The sequence below is a fragment of the Neoarius graeffei genome, chromosome 20 (assembly GCF_027579695.1).
Source record: "Neoarius graeffei isolate fNeoGra1 chromosome 20, fNeoGra1.pri, whole genome shotgun sequence".
Lineage (NCBI taxonomy): Eukaryota > Metazoa > Chordata > Actinopteri > Siluriformes > Ariidae > Neoarius > Neoarius graeffei.
Window position 1 is genome coordinate 20889196 of NC_083588.1, and position 27825 is coordinate 20917020.

Consider the following 27825-nt stretch of genomic DNA (forward strand, 5'->3'; position numbering starts at 1 on the left):
ACACACACACACACACTGATGTGGGAACTATTAACATAGACTCTTCCATTTCCTGCTGAAAGTGTGGGTGGGAGTGAGTGAGTGAGTGAAAGGACAGGAAAGGAGAAAAAGACTGACTGACTATAGAAGGAGGGTGAAAAGAATGGCAGAAACTGGACATGGAGTGGGGGGGGATAAAGAAACAACAAGCCTTCTGTATTTGTTTCTGTGGTGTATCTATGACTGTGTGAGAGAGACTGTATGGTTCTCACACTCCTCCCCTCTCTGAGAGGACTGGGTTTGCATGGATGGCCCAAAGACACTGCTTCTACTCACAGCTGAATGAGTGCATTGCTGCTGCATTGGTTACAGGTGAACATGGGCACACACACATGCACACACCAAAAGGTTTGTATAAGGATGTATAGCATTTCTCAGCTCCCAAACGTCAGATAGTATTCCTACACCAGATAATATGATGTACACCAGCCTCGTCTAACTGGCAGAGGAGGAGGCATTGCAGTTATTTATAATGATTGTCTAGACGTAACACAAAAACCTGGTTATAAATTTAATATGTGTGAAGTTCTTCATACTAATATAATGTATGTAGCCTCAAAAAATAACACTACTCAGTCATTTCCGTTATTTATTTACAGGCTCCCAGGACCATATTCTGAGTTTCTTTCTGAATTTGTGGATTTCATCTCAGACCTTGTTATTTAAACAGATAAAGCTTTAGTTGTTGGAAATTTTAATGTTCACTTTGATAACCCTGAAGATCCTCTGAAAACAACGTTCATGTCCATTTTAGATTCAGTAGGGGTTAATCAGAACATCATAGGACCTACCCACAATGGTGGTCACGCTCTTCATCTAACATTACGTTCACACTGCAAGGCTTAATGCTCAATTCCGATTTTTTTGTGAAATCCGATTTTTTTGTGAGGTCGTTCACATTAACAAATATATGCGACTTGTATGTGATCCTCAGTATGAACGAAAAGCGACCTAAAAGTGTTCCGCATGCGCACTGCAGGATACGACGACGTCACACGCAGTGAGCATGGCCAGTGTTTACGGAAGTAAAACCGCCCGGTTGCGGTATGACCCATCCAATCTAGCTTGAATAGCTGCATCCCCCCAAATGGAAATCAGCTCCCTAACCTCTGCGTCCTTCCATTGTGAAGATTCAGAAACTTCACAGCCCGAAGCGTCCCTCGCATTGATGTCATGCACAGGGGCGCAGATACGTTTTTTGAACTGGGGGGGGACAAAAAACTGGGGGGGGGACAAAGCTGCCAGCAAACCAACCCCAACCCCGATATGCCTGTCAAACTTGTTGTTAGTAACCATAGCAACCAAGCTCGAGCTCGCAACCTGTGCAGTCTGCGCAGCTCAACCAACCGAATATCAGTCTTTGTTTTGTTTTATGTGAGTTGTTGCAACTATATGTATACACTGCTGTGCACCTCAATAAACCGAATGGTAATTAGTCTTTTGATTTTTCCGTGAGGTTTGCCTTATGCAAAGAAAGACAGCATAGACGTTTTTTCCTCCCTATAAGTAGGGGGGACCGAACGAGGTGAATTTAAATATGACTCGTCCCACCCTCTATCTGCGCCCGTGATTATGCGCCATGTTGTTGTAACTTTTTTGAGAGACGCGCCGCTTACTTCAGTGCAGAATAGTGACGTTTGTGGCTTGTTGATGACGTGTAAGTCGGATGAATGCGACCTGGCGGTTCAGACTGAAGTCGCATATGAAAAGAGCGGATAGGAATCGGAATTAGCACCACATATCCAAATGGCCTGGGTCGGATTTGAAAAAATCGGATCTGTGTCGTTCATATTGTCAATAAAAGATCGGATACAGGTCACATATGGGCGAAAAGATCGGATTTGAGTCACTTCAGCCTGCAGTGTGAACGTAGCCTAATACTAACATTCGGGTTAAATCTAGAAAATATAGTCACACTTCCATAGTCTGAAGCTACCTCAGATCATTATCTCATCATATTCAAAATATGTCTGAGCAATAATTTATGCACCTTGCCGTGCTACTGTATTAAGCGTACATTCACGTCAACTACTGCAGAGTTTTATAAATAATCTCCCAGAGTTATCAAATTTGATTGAATCCATGTCAGACTCTACAGAACTTGATCAGGCAACTGAATGCTTAGTCAACGTTCTGCTATACTTTAGATAAATGTACAGTAGTTCCACTTAAAAGAAAAATGATGAGAGAGAAAAAATTAGCACCCTGGTACAATGATTATACTCACACTTTAAAGAGACCACTCAAAACTTAGAACATACTGTAAATAGCATCAAACAAAATTTGTAGTGTTCAAATTAGCATGGAAGGAGAGCTTCCTGAAGTATAGAAAAGCTCTTAGTGCTGCTAGATCAATGTATCTCTCCATCCTAATAGAGGATAACAAAAATAATCCTAGATTCCTATTTAATACAATAGCCAAATTAATGAGGAAAAAGACCACTACAGATACATGCGCACCTGCAATATGTAGTAGCAATGACTTCATGAATTTTTTTCAGTGACAAAATTGAAAATATCCAAAAAAAATTCAAAATACTAATTTAAGGCCATTCAATTTAAGTAACCCTGTAGTTAACAATATAACTTTATCAGATCAGCAATTAGAATATTTTATTCCCCTTAGAGAAATTGAACTAATTTCATTAATCTCCACATCAAAATCCTCAACTTCTGTACTAAATCCCTTACCTACAAGACTCTTGACATAGATAATATCAGAAGCAATTGAACCACTTCTAAAAAAATAAATAAATTCCTCCTGTAGAATTGGTTATGTAAGCAAATCCTTTAAACTAGCAGTTATCAAACCCCTGATTAAAAATCCTGAGCTCGACCCCTGTCAGCTGTCCAATTATCGGCCAATATAAAACCTCCCCTTTATCTCCAAGATCCTAAAAAAAGCTGTGGCACAGCAGTGATGCTCATATCTACATAGGAATAACATTCATTAAATGTATCAGTCAGGATTTAGACCTCACATAGCACAGAGACTGCACTGGTTAAAGTAGTAAATGACCTACTGTTGGCATCTGATCAGATCTGCGTCTCCCTGCTTGTATTGCTTGACCTTAGTGCAGCCTTTGACACCACTGACCATTCCATTCTCCTGGATAAACTAGAAAATGTTGTGGGAGTTAAGGGAACTGCCCTCTCCTGGTTCAGCTCTTACTTAACTGATCACCACCAGTTTGTTGATGTAAATGGTGTGTGTGTGTATATATATATATATATATATATATATATATATATATATGGGTGGCACGGTAGTGTAGTGGTTAGCGCTGTCGCCTCACAGCAAGAAGGTCCTGGGTTCGAGCCCCGGGGCCGGCGAGGGCCTTTCTGTGTGGAGTTTGCATGTTCTCCCCATGTCCGTGTGGGTTTCCTCCGGGTGCTCCGGTTTCCCCCACAGTCCAAAGACATGCAGGTTAGGTTAACTGGTGACTCTAAATTGACCGTAGGTGTGAGTGTGAATGGTTGTCTGTGTCTATGTGTCAGCCCTGTGATGACCTGGCGACTTGTCCAGGGTGTACCCCACCTTTCGCCCGTAGCCAGCTGGGATAGGCTCCAGCTTGCCTGCGACCCTGTAGAAGGATAAAGCGGCTAGAGATAATGAGATGAGAATTATATATATATATATATATATATATATATATATTTGATGCATACTAAGGTAAAGTTTGGTGTTCCACAAGGTTCTGTCTTAGGCCCACAGCTTTTTTCTTTATATATGTTACCTCTGGGTTATATTATTCCTACAGTAAGCATGGTATTAGTTTCCACTGTTATGCTGATGACACACAGTTGTATGTTTCTGCAAAACCAGATGAGACACACTAGCTTAATAGAATTGAGGAATGTGTAAAGGACATTAGACACTGTATGCTTATTAACTTCCTTCTACTTAACTCTAACAAGACAGAAGTACTTGTACTAGGACCACATACAGCTAGAAGTAGGTTTTCAGATTACACAATAACTCTGGATAGCCTTTCTGTTTCTTCACATGCAGCAGTAAAAGACCTTGGGGTGATCATTGACTCCAGTCTTTCATTTGAAACTCATATCGATAACATTAGGCAGATAGCTTTCTTTCATCTCAGAAATATTGCTAAGATAAGAAATATAATGTCACTTCATGATGCAAAAAAAACTAGCTCATGCTTTTTTTTCCTCTAGGTACCTCTACCGCTATTGTAATGCCTTACTGTCTGGATGTTCCAATAAGTACATAAACAAGTTCCAGTTAGCTCAAAATGCAGTAGCAAGAGTCCTTACTAGAACTAGAAGATATGACCACATCATCCCTATCTTATTCACACTGCATTGGCTTCCAATCAAATTCTGTATTGATTATAAAATACTACTTTTGACCTTTAAAGCACTGAATGGTCTCATGCCACAGTACCTGAGCGAACTTCTGGTTCTTTATGACCCACCACACTTACTTATAGATCAAAAGGTGCAGGCTATCTGCTGGTACTTCATATAGTGAAGGCTACATCAGGGAGCAGAGCCTTTTCTTACAAAGCCCCACAGATATCAAGCAGCCTTCCAAGTAGTACTCGGGACTCAAACACAGTGTCAGTGTTTAAGTCTAGGCTGAAAACATATCTGTTTAGTCAAGCTTTTTGTTAATAGTTTTATTAGGTAAAGGAGTAGATCTGGAGGGTCCTCAGACATAGTGTTTTGATAAACTGGGATGTATGGATGCTGTCAGCCCCCCACTCACTTGCTCACTCGGGTTTGTTGATGGCGTAGTGGCTGGCTGCTTTATGTCCCAGGGTGCCCTCATGTCTGTGTTACCTTCTGGTGCTCTGCTTTTAGTTATGCTGTCATAGTTAGTTTTGCTGGAGTCCTTGTTTGCACTCAGCGCAAAACGTATACTGTTCTTACTCATTAGGTGACACTGGGCATACCTAACAACCTGTGCTCGCTCTCTCTCTCTCTCTCTCTCTCTCTCTCTCTCTCTCTCTCTCTCTCTCTCTCACACCCTTCACTCTGTCTGTCCCTCTGAGTTACATGTTGATCCTGAGACTGAGATGCTGACCTCTTCTGCTCCTCGGACCTGCCTGATCCATCCTGATGATCATGTCTGGCTGGAGTCTCATCACATTGCTCCTGTGGAGGATGGCCCCATATGGACACTCGAAAGTCACACTTGGAAGATGGCTCTAGATACAATAATACATTTGTCTGAGAACTACAGTTGACTTTCTAACTTTAGAACTACAGTTGTCATGAACAGTTTTGCACTCAAGTTTTCATCAATGAACAGTTTTTAACTTCAACAAAACAGACTTTGTTAAAACTGTAATGATTTTCCTGGTTTCACAGTTATAATTTGAGACTACATAGGACACAGTTATTGAAGCAGGTTATTTATAATCACATTATCTGTTATCACCCAAATGAGGATGGGTTCCCTTTTGAGTCTGGTTCCTCTCAAGGGTTCTTCCTCATGTTGTTTGAGGAAGGATTTTCCCTGCCACGGTCACCACAGGCTTGCTTACTGAGGATAAATTAAGGATAAAATTAGTTCATGTTAAAGTCTTTAATTTTCAGTAAAGCTGCTTTGCTACAATGTCTATTGTTAAAAGTGCTATAAAAATAAACTACTATCTGTTAATGTGCATTTACACTGTGTGATGTGCATTTATAATTACTTCTACACTAATAATATACCCACGTATACAGTAATAGTTCAATCATTACCTGATATTAGCAGTTACTTGATGATCTAAGGAGTCAAACAGCATCCCATAATACCTTAAATTGAATTCAAGATGTAAGCAGAGTTGAGAAAAATCTGATGGATACTTGGATATTAATGCAGTCATCAAGTTATTCAGTGCCTGTATTGATGTTACTGCAACTCTGGGCACTTTTAAGTCCCAGGGATTGTTTTTCACCAAAACTAATGGATTTTTATTTTAATTATTTAATATTATGAAGTTCAAATCACAACATCCTAACAGCCATCTGATCATGCTTGTATATTATATTTTTTATGGCTCTTCAAGTGCCTTTTTTTCAATGAATTTTGCTGTTTTATACTTGTCCCAGACCCAGACTTGTAATCTTAAACTGTTAAAAACCACTACAAAAGTATTGTTTTAATAATATTCTTTTACATGCTTGTCTTAAGAAAATATGAAATAAACACATACCATGTGAATTTCTAATGCATGGGGTCATTTTTAACTATTTTTCAAATAAAACATCAGTGTCCCACAGTTATTGGTCATTTCCACCACATTCTAGTAGTATTTTAAACTACTAGAGCCACCTTAAAAAAAGTTATTGTAGTTACCAAGGAAACAATAGTGTCAGTGAAGAGCAAAATTGAGGTCAAACATGAGAGACGTGATCAGAAAAGGAGAAAATCCAGATAACTATAACTTGTAAACAGAGTATTTTTATTGTGCGTCATTTCCACTCAGGCTTTAAATCTGTCAGGTTATGTGAAATAAGTGAAAAATAGCATATTCTATGTATTTTGGATACATTATCTGCTTACACCAAATGTGGCTTAGCATGGCAAGGGAGTGGGCTAATATAGTGAAAAACAAAAAAAAACCTGTTTGAATGTCATTTCCACCACAGAATGAGTTGTGCTGAAAATTACAGACTGTGGTGGAAATGACAACTTTAGTTTATAGTTTCTTATTTTAGTTTAGTTTTGTTTCTATTTTGTAATATATACTTATGATATATGTTTATTTTATATTTTATAATCATTTATATTTTGTACTCATGGGCAATCATGTTTTTAAAAGTTATATAAAATTAACTTTTGGGGGTCACTGCACCAAGGGCTCCTATCACTGTTCTCTTCATCTTCCACATCTTTTCTAGCTCTTGTTTCAGCCTTTGATACTTCTCGAGCTTCTCAAGTTCTCAAGAGTTTATGGCTAACTCAGACGATGTGCAAGCTAGTGGCTGGAGACCTAATGGCTCTGCCATAGAGGCTACGTTTACATTAGACCATATCTGTCTCGTTTTCTTCGCGGATGCACTGTCCGTTTACATTAAACCGCCTGGAAACGCCGGGAAACGGGAATCTGCCAGCGTCCACGTATTCAATCCAGATCGTGTCAGCTCCGGTGCTGTGTAAACATTCAGAATACGCGGATACGCTGTGCTGAGCTCTAGCTGGCGTCTCATTGGACAACGTCACTGTGACATCCACCTTCCTGATTCGCTGGCGTTGGTCATGTGACGCGACTGCTGAAAAGCGGCGCGGACTTCCGCCTTGTATCACCTTTCATTAAAGAGTATAAAAGTATGAAAATACTGCAAATACTGATGCAAATACTGCCCATTGTGTAGTTATGATTGTCTTTAGGCTTGCCATCCTTCCACTTGCAAGTGGTAAGTGATGTGCGCTGGGATCACACACACAGCAGCTCAGTCCCGAATCACAGCTTGTTCACTTCACTCGCGTGCTCTGTGAGCTGCGCAAGGCCGGAGTGCGCACCCTCCAGAGGGCACTCGCTGTTCAGGGCGGAGTGATTTGGAGCGCAGGATGCCTGCGGAGCCGAGCGTATCCGTGTATTAGTATTGCTGTGTGCACGCAAATCGTGTATTGGTGTTGCTGTGTGCACACTAATCGTTTTAAAAACATTAATCTGATGATCCGCTGATACGGTCTAATGTAAACATGGGCAGAGTTGTTAAACTGTTTAGCATGTCATTTTTGCCATTCAAGGAAATTACTGTTACATTTATATTTGTGTTGTAATGTTCATTTGCTTACTTAACACTGTCGGACCCTAGTTTATGAGACAACAATGATAAATTAAGGGGTTAAAAACATCTCATTAGTTAAATGTCATGCAATAATTTAATTAAAAAGATGAGTTAAGAGGTTAAAAATGGATCTCATAATTCAAATGTAATGTGACAATTTTGTTAAAAAGATCATTTAAATTATTTAGAGAATGTTAAAAGGTACATTAGTCATAGTTACTGTCGTCCTGATACTGAGTGAGTTCATGATAAAAGGACATTTATATTGTATTTGCTTTGTTAAAAAGTCAATACAGATGAGCGAAGGGAAGAGCTGTGTGCTGTTCCATCATCCTTCTCCTGTTACTATTCCCCTTGTTTAAGGGCACAACATTTACAGGCACCGCTGGGATGTTTGGCTTGAGGACCACCTGTAAGAATCCTCTCGTTGATCATCCCCTCACACTTCCCAGGTATCAGAGAAAGGAGTCCAGCAAGATAGTCAAGGTAATCTTCAGACAAACATTGGCAACTTGTATCCTGAAGTGAGCAAAAGTGACCACTAGGGAGCTGCAAAAGAAGACAATTAAGTCAAAAACACCCTTGTTTTATTGCTTATACCCACTTTTCTGAAAAAAATGGAGTCTGCATTAGAGAAGCTACAACTGGAGATTAAAGGGGCATTCTGCAAACTGACTGCAGAACAGGTGGTTAAAGTATGTAATGAATTCCAGATTTCAAAACCAGGAACAAAAACTCACAGTCAATTAATTTCACATCATAAAATATCTTGAACGGTCAGAATTGGCTGACCTAGAGGATGAGGGCATTTCAGACCTCCTTAATGTTCAGTACATCATAGACAAAACCCGAATGGCAACAGACCCTAGTGAATGTGAAGTCCTGAATAAAACTGACAAACAGGAAAACATCCAGGAAGAGGTAAAGGTGCTAAGGCTGTCATTATAAGAAAAAGGGAATGCACTGTATGGCCTAATGAATACAAGCATGAACCCCCCTGCAAGTTCCAGCACTCCAGCCACAAACATGGCCCCAGTACCCTCTAATGGCTACATGTGGCACAAAGATTTAAAGATATCAGGCCAGATAGATGAGCCAGGGCAAAAGAAATTAGGCTAACCTTTTCGAGTCTGGCCAGACAAATTGAAAGTGGGCTCAGCAAGGCTACTCAGAGTCAGAGATCGTTGATGCTGTAATCCATGACATCACACCAGGACTTCAGTTATGGAGTTATCTTGAAGGCAAAGACAAACTGACACTACCAGGCCACAGGATCCTTAGGTGTCGTTACCAAGAGAGGGGTGCCACAGAGTTATATAAACAACTCATATCTGAAGTTCAGAGCAGTAGACCCTTCAGAATTTCCTGATAAAGGCAATGGACCTGAGGCAAAAAAAAAAAAATCATGTTTGCCTCTCAGGAAGCTGATTCAAACTTGAAATATGACCCAGAACTAGTCCAAAGTCTATTCATGTATACTCTGTTAACTGGCTGACAGAATGACAATATTAAGTGACCAGCAGCCTTACCTCCTGCAGATGAACACTTCAGATGAGCTGCTGCTGGAGAAACTGAACACTGAATCCACCAATGAAAAGGAGAGACAAGACAAAAAGAAACACACTACTCCATCCCGAGTGACTAGTGTGAATACAGTCCAGGCAGGTGAAGTTCTGGTGGAAAAGAAAAGTGCCACCCAGCAAAACACAGTCACCCTGCCCCCTGGTCTGCTGTCTGAAATCAGTGAAATCCGCTCTGGCATGCTGCTGTTTTAAGACTTGAAAGCTGAGAATTCCTAAATCAGAGAAACAATTCAAAAACCCATGCCTATAGACCCTTTTCAGTCACGTGACCTTCGTAAACGCGTCCACCATTTTGGACATGTAGCGGACTTCGGCTCGAATTGGTTTGAATGCGAGGAAGGCGACAAACGGAGAACATACAAGAAAAAGGAGCGAGATGCAGAAAACACCTTCGCTATCCAGCGACGTAGGGCATTTACAGGGCGAGCAGAGGGAGAGGTATTTTCAAAAATTGAGGTTAGCAGGCTTAGAGAGCGACGTTTATCTGCTTCCACCTGGATTGTTTACAGACGTACGGAAGTACACGAAGCCACGAAGACTGCAACAATAATACCTAACACACATTTAAGTATCCGTCGTAAAGACGTGAAACTCGTCGAGTGACGAGTGTGTTCATTGATAAGCTAACACAATCTAAAAGTAGACATACCATCACACTGCCCTGGCGCTGTGTACAGTTTACCTTCTATGGTTTGTGCACTCACTATTTGCCATTACTTTCTCCAACCGTTGTTACAGATTACAGGGAACGGCCTGGATTTAAGAGACAAATACATGTTCCTCTTGTTTTGAACACTTATTTGTAGGCAGTGCTTAATTTGTAAAGTGGGAGGTCCCGGAGCGCAGAGGATGAGCGGCTCCGGTGCGGAAAAAAAGAGGGGGGGAGGGGGGCGCGGCGCTGCGCTGCGCTTCTGGGCATGTTTTGTAATAACACTGCAAATTAAGTTCATCTGCAGATATTTTGTGGATGTCGTTTCATGAGAGAAATCACCAACAAGACAGATATCAAAATCAGACATTAACACTAAATAAACTTGCATTTTTTTAATTTAATTATTTGTTTGTTTGGTTTTTTTTGTTACATAGTCAAAAGAGGTGTCGGATCACCGGATCCAGTGTAAATAGCTGCTGGAGCCAACGCCCGAGGTTCCGGAGCGCGCTCCGGCTTGCTCCCCCTCAAATTAAGCGCTGTTTGTAGGACACTGCCTCTGATCTGTCCTACAGTCTACCAACAGCAAATAACACAACGCTAGCTAATGTCGTTAGCTAATAGCTACTACAGAAGAACAAAGAGGTTACAATGGGTTATGTTAGCCTATTTGGTTACACACTTGCCGCCACAGAATGTTAACAGCAATATAATACCTTTTCTGGCTAATTTTATTCGTCTTACCTCCAACAAAGTGGTCACTGCACAAGCACTGGTATGCCGCTATCCATCTTCTCCGTCGGTCAGCATCTACCGGGATCTGATAAAATGATAACCCTTGCCTTGTTTGTTGATGGTTACTACATCCAGGTGCACAACAATATAGTGGCATGATGGAAGTCTTGCTGAAAATAAACACTTTCTTTGCTGCCGTTCCTCAATGCTGGCTGTGGTAAACTACTGGTAGTACATGTCCAAAATGGCGGCCGCGTTTGTCGTGACGTCACGTGAAAAGGGTCCATACCCCCACAGTATTCCCCACCCAACAGAGAATCAGCAAATGTGTCTGCTCCTTGTCCAGTGTTTTCAACCCCCCACTTCCCACCTAATGAGACTGAATCAAATGTCATGCCATTGTACCAACAGTAGTCACTAACAGCAGTGCAGGAGCACCAACCAGCATTCGGCTCTGGGTGGACAAGTGAGACAGCTTGGTTCCAACAAAGATTTGCACCACAACAATACTACCCAGCACCATGCCCCACCTAAGGTGTTTTCTGTGTATCCAAGCAGGTGAAGAGTAGTGTCAACATTGTTTTAAGCATGGAAGCAGTGAGCACTTTAGAGCAGTTTGTAGAGCACAGAGACCAATAGGACCCCCCAGGCAGGGCCCTTTAAACTAAACTAAACTAAACCACTCCATGGGACATGGAGTGACCAGCAGCATAGATAAGTCCCAATTTTGTGCAAGTTGTAAAGAAGAGAAAGGAAGTGCATCACTAAAATGTTATTCAGTTTGTAAAACAACACTATATTGAACAAAATAATGTCAGAGAACACATTGACCTGTACACAAAAGACATTGGAAGCCATACATGTGTTTCGGTATTTAGAAACAAACTATGCAGCCTTGTGAGAAAGTAAAGCACAAAGGGAAGAGTACTCCAGAGGAAACACCTACAGTGGTGTTTGAAAGTTTGTGAACCCTTTAGAATTTTCTATATTTCTGCATAAATATGACCTAAAACATCATCAGATTTTCACACAAGTCCTAAAAGTAGATAAAGAGAACCCAGTTAAACAAATGAGACAAAAATATTATACTTGGTCATTTTTTTATTGAGGAAAATGATCCAATATTACATATCTGTGAGTGGCAAAAGTATGTGAACCTTTGCTTTCAGTATCTGATGTGACCCCCTTGTGCAGCAATAACTGCAACTAAGTGTTTCCGGTAACTGTCGATCAGTCCTGCACACTGGCTTGGAGGAATTTTAGTCCATTCAAATGTACAGAACAGCTTTAACTCTAAGATGTTGGTGGGATTCTTCACATGAACTGCTCGCTTCAGGTCCTTCCACAACATTTCGATTGGATTAAGGTCAGGACTTTGACTTGGCCATTCCAAAACATTAACTTTATTCTTCTTTAACCATTCTTTGGTAGAACGACTTGCATGCTTAGGGTCGTTGTCTTGCTGCATGACCCACCTTCTCTTGAGATTCAGTTCATGGATAGATGTCCTGACATTTTCCTTTAGAATTTGCTGGTATAATTCAGAATTCATTGTTCCATCAATGATGTCAAGCCATCCTGGCCCAGATGCAGCAAAACAGGCCCAAACCATGACACTACCACCACCATGTTTCACAGATGGGATAAGGTTCTTTTGCTGGAATGCAGTGTTTTCCTTTCTCCAAACATAATGCTTCTCATTTAAACCAAAAAGTTCTATTTTGGTCTCATCCGTCCACAAAACATTTTTCCAATAACCTTCTGGCATGGTGGTGTGCAGTGGTTAGCTCTGTCACCTCACAGCAAGAAGGTTCTGGATTCTAACCTCACGGTTGAGGAGGGGCCTTTCTGTGTGGAGTTTGCATGTGTCTGCATGGGTTTCCTCTGGGTGCTCCAGTTTCCCCCACAGTCCAAAGACATGCAGTTAGGCTAACTGGCTACTCTACATTGTTCATTGATCAAGCTTGGAGAGGGATGGGCTCTGCCAAGTTTAAATCCCCGCACAAATGATGGAATGTTGAAATGTCAGCAGTGATGCCCTTGCTGGCTATGGGGAAATGAAGAAGAAGATACACTACACTGACGTATATATACCATATATATATATATATATATATATATCTTCCCCTATGCTATATATGCTATCCCCTATGCTATATATATATATATATATCAGCTGGATAGTACAGTGGTAATGCTCACTGACTACGACGCAGGAGATCGGGGTTCGAATCCCGGTCGGGGCAAAACATCATCCAGTAAGGGTCCTTAGGCAAAACCCCTCATGATATATCAGCCTACCTCAGGAATGAGTGAAAACATAACTGATAGAGTCATACCGGCTCAGACGTCGCCCAGGTCAACAAGGTCTGCGTCAGTTGCTAGGGAACCAGGGCAAACTGATGAGAAATGGGCTACTGGAACAAGACATCGATGGACGAGGACAGAAAATACAGATTTGCTGGAATGCTACTATACAAGCAATCCCAGAGGGAGGGGATACATGCAGAGAATGTGGGACCATTGGATACTTCGAAACCCACAATCAAGGCTAACAAAGAAACAGCTATTAGCCCAGTGTTCCAACATCCATAATCGAAATCTGCTATCACAACTAGAGATTAATGAAATACAACAACGATGCTACGGCAAGGGGGAGATGTCATCATCCCCACAACCAGAGATTGGGTACCAAGCCCCAACAGCTAACAGCTTCAACACAAGAGCTGCTGACCTGAGAAGGAAGATCGTGACCCAACTGGAAATCTGGAGCCCCCGACGAATACCGAAGCTGAGTTGCCAAGTACCTTCAGAAGATCTACTAGTAGATGTGAATGCTGCTCTGAAGACAATCTCCACAAGAACCATCACTGAGACCAACAAGCTGATACACAGTACAGCAACAGTAATCATGGAGATGCTTGGACACAAGGTGGGCTCAGGACATAAACAGTATCCACCATGGAAGAGACGATTAGAGGCCAAGATAAAGGCAGCAAGGAGAGAAGTTAGCCAGCTAGCTGAACTACAGAAAGGGAACATGGTGAATAAAGGGGTGCCCAGGAAGTACAACTCACTCTCCATACCAGAGGCACTCGAAACTGCCAAACAGCGACTAACAGCTCTGGCTGTTAGGAAGGAGAGGCCAGGAGAATAAACAAGCTGTTCTCCACTGAACCAGCCAAGGTGTACTCTCAATGGCAGGGGAACAACAACCGGTCAGACCCACCAAGAGCTGAGGTGGAAAAATACTGGAAAGACATATGGGAAAGAAAGGCATCACACAACACCGATGCCCAATGGTTAGTGGACCTAAGAGCTGACCACAGCAACCTCCCAGAACAAGAACCAGTAACCATCTCAATGGCAGACGTCCAAGAAAGAGTGTCAAAGATGAAGAGCTGGACAGCACCAGGCCCCGATATGATCCATACGTACTGGCTGAAGAAGCTAACTGCACTCCATGAACGCCTAGCAGCACAGATGAACCAGCTGCTGAGGGATGGAACCCACCCAGAATGGCTAACCCAAGGCAGGACAGTCCTAATCATGAAGGACCCCCAGAAGGGACCCATCCCATCCAACTACCGGCCAATTACCTGTCTCTGCACAACATGGAAGGCCCTGTCAGGCATCATTGCGGCAAAAATGAGTAAGCATGTGGCTCAATACATGAGCGAGGCACAGAAAGGAATTGGCAGTAACACCAGAGGAGCCAAGCACCAGCTACTGGCCGATAGAACAGTCGCCCGAGACTGTAAGAAGAGACAGACCAACCTGTGCACTGCCTGGATTGACTACAAGAAAGCCTACGACTCAATGCCACACACATGGATACTGGAATGTCTGGAACTGTATAAGATCAACAGGAACCTAAGGACCTTCATACAGAACTCAATGGAAATGTGGAAGACAACCCTAGAGGCCAACTCAAAACCCATTGCCCAAGTCAACATCAAGTGCGGCATATACCAAGGAGATGCGCTATCACCACTGCTGTTCTGCATAGGCCTGAACCCCCTCAGTCAGATCATCACGAAGAGCGGCTACGGGTACCGATTCCGTAGTGGGGCAACAATCAGCCACCTGCTCTACATGGATGACATCAAGCTGTATGCCAGGAACGAGCGAGAAATAGACTCGCTGATCCACACCACCCGGATCTACAGCGATGACACAGGGATGTCATTCGGATTGGACAAGTGTGGCCGGATGGTCTCAAAGAGAGGCAAGATGATCCGGACTGAAGGGATTGGCCTACCAGAGGGCAACATAGGTGATATCCAAGACAGCTACAAGTACCTTGGCATCCCACAGGCTAATGGAAACCATGAAGAGGCCACAAGGAAGTCAACCACAGCCAAATACCTCCAGAGAGTAAGGCAGGTCCTGAAAAGTCAGCTGAATGGTAAAAACAAGGTCCGAGCCATCAACATGTACGCACTACCAGTCATCAGATACCCCGCTGGTATCATAAACTGGCCAAAGGAGGAGATAGAAGCCACAGATATCAAGACTAGAAAGCTCCTCACCATGCATGGAGGGTTCCACCCCAAGTCCAGCACCCTGAGACTATACACTAAGCGGAAAGAGGGAGGCCGAGGGCGAGTGAGCGTCAAGACCACGGTCCAGGATGAAACATCGAAAATCCGAGAATACATCAGAAAGATGGCCCCAAAGGATGAACTGCTAAGTGAATGTCTCAGGCAGCAGAACCCTGATGAGAGTGCAGAGGAGGAGGAGGAACAGACAACCTGGAGAGACAAACCCCTACATGGCATGTACCACCGTCAGATAGAGGAAGTGGCTGATATCAAGAAATCCTACCAGTGGCTGGATAATGCAGGACTGACAGACAGCACAGAGGCACTAATCATGGCAGCACAAGAACAGGCCATAAGCACAAGAGCCATAGAGGCCAGGATCTACCAGAGTAGATCAGACCCAAGATGCAGACTGTGCAAAGAAGCCCCTGAAACAGTCCAGCACATAGTAGCAGGGTGTAAGATGCTAGCTGGATCAGCGTACATGGAGAGGCACAACCAAGTGGCTGGGATAGTATACAGGAACATCTGCAACCAGTATGGAATAGAAATACCCAAGTCCCAATGGGCCATACCACAGAAGGTGGCTGAGAACAACAGGGCCAAGATTCTGTGGGACTTCAGCTTCCAGACTGACAAACAGATCCTGGCTAACCAACCGGACATAGTGGTGGTGGACAAAGAGCAGAAGAGGGTGGTGGTGATAGATGTGGCGATCCCAGCTGACGCCAACATCAGGAAGAAGGAACATGAGAAACTTGAGAAGTATCAAGGGTTGAAAGAGCAGCTGGAACGGATGTGGAAGGTCAAGGGTTGCGTGGTCCCCGTGGTAGTGGGGGCACTTGGGGCAGTAACCCCCAAACTGGGAGAGTGGCTCCAGCAAATCCCAGGAACAACATCTGAAGCCTCAGTCCAGAAGAGCGCAGTCCTAGGAACATCGAAGATACTGCGCAGAACCCTCAAACTCCCAGGCCTCTGGTAGAGGACCCGAGCTTGAGGATGACATGGATACCACCCCCCCCCCGCCGGGGGTGAGAAGGAGAGATTTTTTAATATTTTATATATATATATACATATCTGTACCGGACTTGAATATCCACTACAACCGTATGGACTAACTGGACATTGGTTTCCAGCAGAAAATGACAGTTTGTAGCGATTTCCATCGCATGCACAACATTCCGGACGAGAAAAAAAAAATATTCCAGACGAGATGGCGAGACCAGCGGGGTCTCCGTGGATTGTTACTGGAAGCAAAGCGAAGGAGGTGGCGCCGGGAGCCGAAGCAAAAGCGAGGCTACAGGCAGAGCCGGCCTGTTGACTAAGCTCAGAAAACAGCTACTCAAACCTCCACTGCCAAGCCTCTACCTCTCCAACGCCAGATCCATGTAAACAACACGGACGATTTGGAATTACCTTATTCTATTCTATAATCGGCTGGTCAGTGCTATACTCAATACTTAAGTGACTTACCCATCCAATGAGTATTATTTTCTTGTTTACAAGATGCCACATCTGAGTCGCTGACAAATCCTGAATTTCTGTAAAGAAAACTGTCCAGAGATTTATAAGCACGCAGTGCTTCACCACTGAACAGCGAGGGAAAGTTGATGAGGTAATCATACACGTCTGGGTATTCCGCTGGCAGTTCAAAATCCGGTCATGAAAACTCCGTCCGGTAAACCATAAGGGTCACAAATCTGTAGATCGTTTATTTTAGACATATAGTTATCTGTTCATTAGAAAAATGAGCCGTGTAGTCCGTCGGTTGAAATTGATCCATTCTGTACACGAGTGCAGCAGTATTCAGCGGTGTTTTTGACCGACAAGATGGGGGTTGTGTACTTTCCGGTCACGTGACTGCAAGATCTCTATATAATACTGTAGAGCTCGTTTATATTAAAAGGTGCATTGATTTTTTGAACTCATCAAATGTGAATTGATTAAAAACAAGTCTCTTGTACCATATTAATCATTTTCACCTGGTAGTCCACCAAGAAGAGGAATTTATTTCCAAATACATTGCAACTTTTTGCTGATAAAATTAATGGTTTTGGGGTAAAAAAAAAAAAGCCAAAAATCATTAGCCCCTGGAACCCCTGGGCCCCGCCCCCCGGGCCATGGGCCCCGCCCCATTGGGCTATGGGCCCCGCCCCCCTGGGCCATGGGCCCCGCCCTGTTTTTTTCAGACTTTTTAAATATTTTTCATTCTCATCCCTGAGGCTGTAAAAATCTTGATTATTCAGCACAAAACGCAAATGTTTTAATGCTGGAAGTAGTAAATATGCATTTTAATAAACTCTAAAATAGTTGACAATGTTATGACAGTGTAACAATTATAATCCTATGTGCAAAAGAATGAGTTCAAAGTTCTGTTTACCTCTATTGTTTATTTAGTATTTCTTGTACTCAGAATGCAAAATATGCATGAATTAAAGCTCTCATTTTGACATGGTTTAAACGTGGTGCCAAGAAAAAAAAAACAGCAAGTTACGGTTCTTCACTTCTGTTTATCTAGGACTCAGCATGCCAAATGAACCAGTTGCGTTACTCTATGGGTCATGAGGCTTCATTCTGATACAAGCATGATAAAGGCTTTGAGGCTGTATCTGGAACTGTGCTTCATACTGCATACGTGCTTTTAAACTCAGTGGACCTCATTCATTTAATTAAATAATTATGTTCTTGACGCATTAATAACTTGTAAGAAACCAATCCAAACCACATATGAATTAACCCTCTGGGGTCGAGAGTTTCGCTGGCGAAGCTCCGCAGGTTTAGAATGAGTAGGTCATGTATTTAGATCAGTATGTTTGAGTTTTTATTATCCAAGCATGATAAATATATTGACAGACTTTATACTTTACACTCTCCTATGTGCCCACTGCCAAACAATATTATATTTTTTTAATTACCTAAATTAGATGAAACATAAAACTTGTCGCCTTACTGAGGCTACGTCCACACGACAACGGCAACGAGATTTAAAAAAAAAAAATATCGCGTCCGCATGGGCAACGGATCAGTAAAATATCAGGTACATCTGGCAACGCAACGCTTGCTGAAAACGATGCAATACACATGCCACACCTCTACGTGCGCTGTAAGACGGTCCCATCGGAGACACCAGAAAAATAGAAGAAGTAGACGCATGCGCAAAAACCCCTTCTTCTGTAGCATCAGCCACATAAAGTTTTGATTATTAATCAGTAGCGTAAAACGAAAGACGTGGAAAGAGGAATGAATGGGGGTAGATAGAAGCCGGTACGCCAACATTCTGATATCCTCCAGAATTCTTTAATGGTCCAGAATAAATTGAATGCTACACGTTGATGGATTACTTTGTTCTTCTACGCCCTTTTTGAGGAATGTATTGTCGGACTTAAACCAACATCTGAAGAGGTGAGATCACTCCTTTTTTTTTCCCTATTTTTGCTGGCGGGATTGTTTTTGTTTTTGGAAAGCAGTGAAGATACTTTGTAAGCGCATTTCATGAACCAAGTTATAGGATTTGTTGATGACTTGCATCGAGTTCGTTACACTTCTACCCGGCGTGAAGCACTGACCAGTCATGTGGTTGTGACGTCATCGTAAACAAATCCGTTCTACTCATCCAGACGACTTCGCAACAGCGCCGTTGCCAGATTTTTCCACTCTGGAACCAGTTCTCAAAAGATTTCGTTTTGGGGCACCCAAAACGCTGGTGCCGTGTGGACGCCAGGCCGAAATGATAAACAATTTTATCAGATTCACCTGAATCTGTTGCCGTGTGGACAGGGCCTCAGTCACACCTGAGTAGGAGCGCTGAGTGCCCACTTATGCATTCACAAAAGACGATTCACATGGTAATGGAATGATAATTACTTTCACTCTTTCGGTTTCGATGGGTTTCTCTTTCACGGTGGGAATGTCCACCGTAAACAGGATAAACTCTGGCCAAGTTTACATTAGACCGTATCTGTCTCGTTTTCTTCGCGGATGCACTGTTCGTTCACATTAAAACGCCGGGAAACGGGAATCCGCCAGGGCCCACGTATTCAACCCAGTTCGTGTCTGGTCCGGTGCTGTGTAAACATTGAGGATACGCGGATACGCTGTGCTGAGCTCTAGCTGACGTCGTCATTGGACAACGTCACTGTGACATCCACCTTCCTGATTCGCTGGCGTTGGTCATGTGACGCGACTGCTGAAAAATGGCGCGGACTTCCGCCTTGTATCACCTTTCATTAAAGAGTATAAAAGTATGAAAATACTGCAAATACTGCCCATTGTGTAGTTATGATTGTCTTTAGGCTTGCCATCCTTCCACTTGCAAGTGGTGAGTGACTTGCGCATGCCTGATATGCACTGGGATCACACACACAGCGGCTCAGTCCCGAATCACTGCTCGTGCGCTTCACTCGCGCGCTCTGTGAGCTGCGCAGGGCCGGAGTGCGCACCCTCCAGAGGGCACTCGCTGTTCAGGGCAGAGTGATTTGGAGCGCAGGATGCCTGCCGAGCCGCTGAGGAGAAATTTACACATTACCCATTTACACATTTCAACTTGCGTGCCGTCTAATTAGTCATGTGATTAGCGTATCCGTGTATTGGCGTTGCTGTGTGCACACGAATCATGTATTGGCATTGCTGTGTGCACGCTAATCGTTTTTAAAAACGTTAATCTGATGATCCGCTGATACGGTCTAATGTAAACCCCACCTCTGTCAGCCATAGTTTAGGCTACCTGTTTGGAGGTTAAACTTGTTGCGAGATGGCACGCCAATTTGATGCTCAGGAGGCGCTTTGGATGATTCAGGACAGCGATTTAATTTCAGTATTTCATTGGCTCTTGAGAACTGCAACACTGATGATGAGCAGTGTCATTTTGAACTTTGACTCGATCGACCCGAGCTTGAGGATGACATGGATACCACCCCCCCCCCACCCCGCCGGGGGTGAGAAGGAGATTTTTTATATATATATATATATATATATATATATATATATATATATATATATATATATATATATATCTTCCCCTATATATATATATATATATATATATATATATATATATATATATATATATATATATATATATATTCCCCTGAAGATATATACATATCTTCAGGGGAAAAAACTGCAAATGATGTACATTCAAACTGTTTTCCAAATTTAGAATTCATTTTTCATTAGCATTAGAAAATACGTAAGGGACTTGTATGTTAGAAAATATGTAAGTGAAAATGGGAAAAAAAAAACAATTTTCCTCGGTCATGCAAATGTGCCCATTATCATACTTTGTTACAAGGCAAATTAATGAAACTGGGAAGAATTAAAAGTGTGTTTTGAGAGTATTCATTTCTTAAAAGTTGACATGGCCAAAAGTGCCCGGAGTTGAAGAAACACCCATATGCTATAATATTATAACTTTTATATTCCTGTGTCTGCACACTGTGTGCAAATACATATCGGTGTATATCTGCATTAAAAAAACTGCTAAAAATGAATTACTGAAGTGCATGTAAGCATGCTGATCAAATTATTCCCAAAATCTATTTTTTTTTAGTTATTTGATTATGAATTCATACACAATCACTCCCCTCCCCTCTTACTTCTTCATACTACCATTCTTTTCTAATCCCCTAATTCTTTGTTCTCAGCTGCTCTCTGCTCCCATTCCCAATGTCTCCTTTGACCCTAACACTCCTCTCTCTCTCTCTCTCTCTCTCTCTCTCTCTCTGTCTTTCTCTCCTAAATCCCCCGCCCTGTCCTCTTCTGCCACACAGACACTTTTTGCCCCTGCCATCTCTAGTCAGGGGAACTGAAGGTACCCTTTGTGCACATTTTCCCCAAGAGACATTAACCCCATCTCTTAGCGCAAAACTCCACATAAAGGAAGCACTTACTAACCGCTAAAGCTTTAACAAACAGCACCTTTCACATGAAAGACAGCTAAACTGGCAGTGAAGGTGGTGGGTATATGGAGGATGAGGAAACCACAGATTATAGTGTAGCTCCTTCCATCTACCATGTGGGTGCTTATATTAGATGGATAAGAAGACTTGACAGGCATGGTCATACACACAAACACATATCCAGTCATCTCGGATCCAAAGATGCAGAGACTGAGACTGCCAGATTTAGGCTGGAGAATGATTTCGCATGCACACCCATGCACACATATGCTCCCACAACTCATGTCTAGTGCCAGGTTATGTCCTCTCTTCCCCATAAATCCACATATAACCTTGTACACCATGCTGAAAACATGCTTGGAAACATGGGTGGGGAAGTGACTGATCATGATGCTTTGAACTTTTAAAAAAATTCTAAACTTTAGCTAAACCACTTCTGAACCACTTCTTTCTATGCTTCCTGAAAAGAGAAACTGATTATTTGCTTCTGGAATGTAATGACTATTGACACAAAACAAGAGACTGTTGTCCTGATTTTAAAACCTAGGAGCAACTTACACTCACCAGCCATTTTGTTAGGAACACCTATATACCTGCTGTTTTATGCAGATATCTAATCAGCCAATTCCTTGACAGCAGCACAATGCATAAAATCATGCAGATACAAATCAAGAGCTTCAGCTCAAACATCAGAATGGGAAAAATTGTGACCTCTGTGACTTTCACTGTGGCATCGATGTTGGTGCCAGATGGACTGGTTTGAGTATTTCAGAAACTGCTGATCTCCTGGGGTTTTCACACACACAACAGTCTCTAGAGTTTGCACACAATGGTGCGAAAAACAAAAAAAACAAATAATGAGTGAGCGACAGTTCTGTGGGTGGAAAAGTCTTGTTGATAAGAGAGGTCAGAGGAAAATGGCCAGATTGGTTCGAGCTACCAGAAAGTATATAGGAACTCATAGTAACTCTTTACAACCATGTTGAGCAGAAAAGCATCCCAGCATGCAACAGCAGAAGACCACATTGGGTTCCACTCCGGCCAGTCAAGAACAGGAATCTTATGGCCCTTTTCCACTACCCTTTTTCAGCTCACTTCAGCTCGCTTCAGCTCACTTCAGTCCGACACGGCTCGCGTTTCGACTACCTCAGAGCGGCGCGACTCAGCTCGCTTCAGCCCTGCTCAGCCCCCAAAACTCGCACGGTTTTGGAGTGGGGCTGAAGCGAGCCAAACCGAGCTGAGTGGGGCTAGGGGCGTGAGCAGACACTCCCCTGTGCACTGATTGGTAATGAGGAGTGTCCTCACATGCCCACACACGCCCCGCGAGCACGCTGGGATCTGTAAACACCGTAAACCCGGAAGAAGAAGAATTAAGAATTACGAGAATTTCTGAAGCCTTATGCGCCTTTCCTCATCTATACACTCTTGCCAGTATCTGTTGGCGTTGTCGGTGACAACAAGCCACAGCACCAAGACCAGCAACACTAACGACTCCATGTCCTCCATGTTTATTGTTTACTATCCAGGTCGTGAGACTACCACTTAAAAGGTCACTGATGTCACTGTTTGCGCCGCCTAACGACATCACGTGACGTCCACCCACTTTCGCTAACTCCACCCAATGTGTCCACCCACTTCCAGCCAGCACGGTTCAGCGCGGTTGTAGTCTAAATGCAACCCCAACAGCCCCACTCAGCTCGACTCAGCCCAACTCAGCACGGTACGGCTCAGCCCAACTCAGCCACGTTGGTAGTGGAAAAGCGGCATTTGACTCAAGAACAAGTTCCTATTAAAGTGGCCGGTGAGTGTATTTGGATAGTGCACTGCATATTGAGAGTCCCCTTTACCTTACCTCACCACATCCTTAATGATAACACTGTTCCTAACCTTGACTTCAACCCAACCTGACCTAACGCTGGCTCTAATAATGACCCAGACATATTGTTGATACTTTATTCATTTTACTTATTCATACTGCATTTTGATAGGTTGAACTGAAACATGACACACATTGAACTAGACCTGAAACCTTAGGCAAGACATGTAATTAACCATGAACTCTAAATAAAAAAAAAAATAAATAAATAATAATAATAAAAAAAATTGTTAGTAACAATAAGCTATGAGTAAAAGAGTTATTCAGATTTCAGATGTGCAAGCAGATTGTGTGTGTGTGTGTGTGTGTGTGTGTGTGTGTGTGTGTGTGTGTGTGTGAGAGAGAGAGAGAGAGAGAGAGAGAGAGAGAGATCACAATGCTCAAGGGTCAGGTCAGCTCAGTCATACCCAGCCTGGCATTACAATAACATTAGTAGGTGACCCCAAGGATCCCAAGGTAGGAATGTGCATAGGTGTGGGTATGTTCTAAGTTAAGCAATTGAGGTTTTTCACCTGACGTCATAGGGTCACGTGACGCCCCGGTGTCCGCCATTTTGAAGGTCAAGCTAGCTAATGTCAACAACATCATAGCTGGTATGTTACTGTAGCAATGTTTACGTTCAGTCATTTGGATGACTGTTAAAACCTTTCAGTCTCAAGTTTTTCCTTTACTGTATTTACTAGTTTACTGTAATTATGATCCGGCAGCTATTTACACCGGATCCAGTGTAAATAGCTGCCGGAACGCGCTGCTTAATTTGAGGGGGAGCAAGCCGGAGCGCGCTCCGGCAGCTATTTACACTGGATCCGGTGTAAATAGCTGCCGGATCATAATTACAGTAAACTAGTAAATACAGTAAAGGAAAAACTTGAGACTGAAAGGTTTTAACAGTCATCCAATTGACTGAACGTAAACATTGCTACAGTAACATACTAGCTATGATGTTGTTGACATTAGCTAGTGCTAACAGCTAGTTGCTAGTACACTGCTACAACACAGACACCGACCCTAATAATACAGTTCTTGGTCATTGCCTGGTAACAGCAAATTTATAACGGGCCATGTCTCAACAGACTAAGAAGTTATTTCAATGACATTTAATAACATTTTGTTTATCCTGAGGACTGAAAGTAAATGAAAATGTGAACAAACCTTAGCTGTAATAAGATGGCGACCACCGGCTCCAGGGACGATCCACTGATGTAGGCATGTTACCCAGCCTGACACAAAATATTTGTAGGTATCCAAACTCTTATACGCTTTCAGATCAATACCTGTGTATGGCGATGGGTTTTTAATGACATAGGTATACAGATCATGTGGGCCGAAGTCAGGTAAAGACGAGGGCTTCGTGTACTTCTGTACGATAGTGAACAATCCTGGTGGAAGCAGGTAAACGTCGTTCTCTAAGCCTGCTAACCTCAATTTTTGCAAATACCTCTCCCTCTGCTCGCCCTGTAAATGCCCTACGTCGCTGGATAGTGAAGGTGTTTTCTGCATCTCGCTCCTTTTTCTTTTATGCTTTTCGTTTGTCGCCTTCCTCGCATTCAAACTGATTCGAGCCGTGACGTCCAAAATGGCAGCATCACATGACTTGGTCACGTGGGTGAAAAACCTCAATAAAGCTAAAGTTAAGCACTCGTCTGTCAGCACTGTGTGTAAGTAGCTGCTCTATGTGCCTTTCTATACATAAATTAAACTCGGGTACAGACTAGGATCAATATTATCAATATTTCCATCCACCAAAAATCAAATCAGCTAGATATTCCAAATTATTTTCAGAAATAATAATTCTATTTAATGTTTCTATTCAAGATTTTTAATGTTTGATCTTTTCAGCATTTTCCAAAATTTTCCACACCTGGAGCTCCAGAATTCAAATCATGACAACAAACTGCTCCTGCAAAACAGCAAGCTGGAAGTTAATTATATCTCACCTGGATACTGTACATTTGAAGCCTTGAAGCATTGCTGCTGTAATTATAAGGAGTGTCCAGTACTCATTACAGGACCTTTTGCTGTTACAATATATTCTATACTAAACATCCTTACAACACACTTACAGTGCTGTTTGATTTTCTCTTCTACATCTGTTAACTGTAATGATTTATAATTCCACTCTCAGGTGTTACCCAGAAGAGGATGGGTTTCCCTCGTGAGTATGGTTTCTCTCAAGGTTTCTTCCTCATATCATCTTAGGGAGTGTTTCCTTGGTACCGTCACCTTTGGCTCATTAGAGATCTGAATATAAATTTACATACAGGTTTCTGTAAAGCTGCTTTGTGACAATGGCTATTATTAAAAATGCTATGTGAAAGACTATTATTAAAGGGGCTATGCAAATAATTGATTTGAATGGAATTTAATTGATTTATTTCAGGTTAACCCCTTCTGTACTAGGAACTCCCATTTTCCACAAATCACTTGGCATAAGTGGACAACTACTGAGCCAGCAAAGTGTGAACCAGAATATGGTCAGGCTGGACTCCACCCAAGGCTGCTCCAAGCTAAACACACAAATCACCACAGACAAGGACAACCTCCAATACAGCCTTTGAGTCCTAGCCTCAGGAATCACATTCTCATGCTGTGTGTTGCGACAAATGAATGAGGCTTTGTCTACCCAGGAATCAGATACATATCTGCTTTGGCATGGCTGGTTTTGTCCCTAATCAGAAGCAGATGAGCCTCATGAAGGGCCTTCAGCAACAACTTTTTATGAGGCATGAGTGGTGTTTAGACTAACATGTACTCTATTAAAGGGAAATTCTGGTGTGCAACTAGGGTTTAATATTATTTGTCAGTAATGGGAGGTGTTCTGTAGTGCAGTATTGCTTCTCTCAGCCTCATCAATTTTGCACAGTTTACAATTTTCTCTCATTTAAGCTTGACATCCATCAATTTTCAGTTGCTACAATACAAAACAAACAATTCATAGATCAGATAATCCAAGTACTTTATGGTTAATGGACCTTTTGGGTAATAAAGAAAAAAATAATATTAATAGAAAGACATAATTCCAATTTTTTTAAATTTGTTAACATAGAGGACTGTTAGTGACAACTTTTCACCAAACAGACTGGCAATACTCAGTATGTATGCTATTTAGCTGCCTAGGGAAATGCTAACAAGGTTAGGTTTCAGTGTACAAAATTACTATTTCTACTATTGTGTTGCTACTTACTGTTAGGCTACATTTTATGTTCTTTAGAGCTCACATTTGTCATTTTCATCTGCTCTAGTGGACTTATTAAAGTCCCTCCAATGCCAGTACCTGGTCTTCCTGCGCAGTCTCCCACCAAGTACTAACCAGGTCCATAGATGATGTTTGTCCTTCGGGGTCAAAGATGACCATGACTTCAATTTGGTGGGTGGCAGTTGTGAGTCCAGAAGTGACTGATGAGGTCAATCTGGGCTTTGAAGTTATGCCCATATGTCAATGTTCCACGTGCCAAGGTTGAATACCTTCACTATCTTTTTGTTGTATTTCAACCGCTGAGTGGGATTCCCGTCAGCTGCGGTGTGCTGGCCAGGATGAAGTGAAGCAGACTATGTTTAGGGCACCTTTTTTAGCCCCTTCCTCCAGGAGGTGAGCAGAGGAACTCCTAAACAGGGCTGCTCAGACACCCCAAACTCTGCTGCTGCTTCATTCCAGCAGAGATCGACCCTATGCCCTGGGTTGCATGTATGCAGGTTTGTGACTACAGCTTCCAGGGTTTCTGCATCTGCTGCTTTCCCATTTGCCCATTGTCACAGGACTTGAATTTGAATTGGAAGTCATGACTTGTGTGTGACTTAGATTAGAGTGAGGGAGAGTTGTGCAGCCGTCAGCCTCACTCTCTCGTCCTGACCTAACTGGGTCCAGGGGCAAGACAGAATCAAGATGGCTGGAGCTAGGTCAGGATATAGTGGATGGCCAACAGTGTTCTACGTGTTGCATTGTGCCATGATCAAGCTCCACAAATGCTTTGCTGGGTCCGCCTTCCTGCCCATTGAACCACCAGGTGGTGGTCTCCTCCACACAGTCTTTACGCACAGTCTTTACGCACGCTCCTCCACACAGTCTGCTGAGTCCAGTCTTTGGTCGTAACTCTGACCAGGGGGAGTGAGGGGTTGCTAGTGCTTGCTCAAGGCACCACTACAGGCTAGTGGAGGGAAGGTGAAACCTCACTACTCCATTGCATGGCGGTCAAGGGTGGCACATGCCCATTGCCTTAAATAGGGCCCATAGATAGGGCTACTGTGGGGAGCTGGCCCTCTGGTAACCACAAGAGTTTGACTCCCTACTCACATCTGTATTGCGGCGTGTCTCACCAGATGGCAGTAGGTGCCATTTTTATAATGGTATTTGGTATGACCTGACCTCCCAGTTAAGAGTCAGACATGCTAACCACTAGGCCAACTCACGGTCCAGTGGAAATATAGCCTATGTTTAATTACAATGAGAAATTAAGCAATAAATAAATACAAATACCATTTCCAGAAAAGTTTGGATATTTTCCAAAATACAATAAAAACAAAAAATGTGATTTGTTAAGTCACATGATCCTTTATTTAACTGATAAAAGTACAAAGACAAGGGTTTCAATAGTTTTACTGACCAACTTAATTGTATTTTGTAAATAGAAACTAAGTTAGAATTTGATGCTTTCAACACACTCAAAAAAGTGGGGACAGAGGCGTTATTACCATTGTATTACATGGCATTTACTTTTAATAACACTTTAATCATATGGGATCTGAGGATACT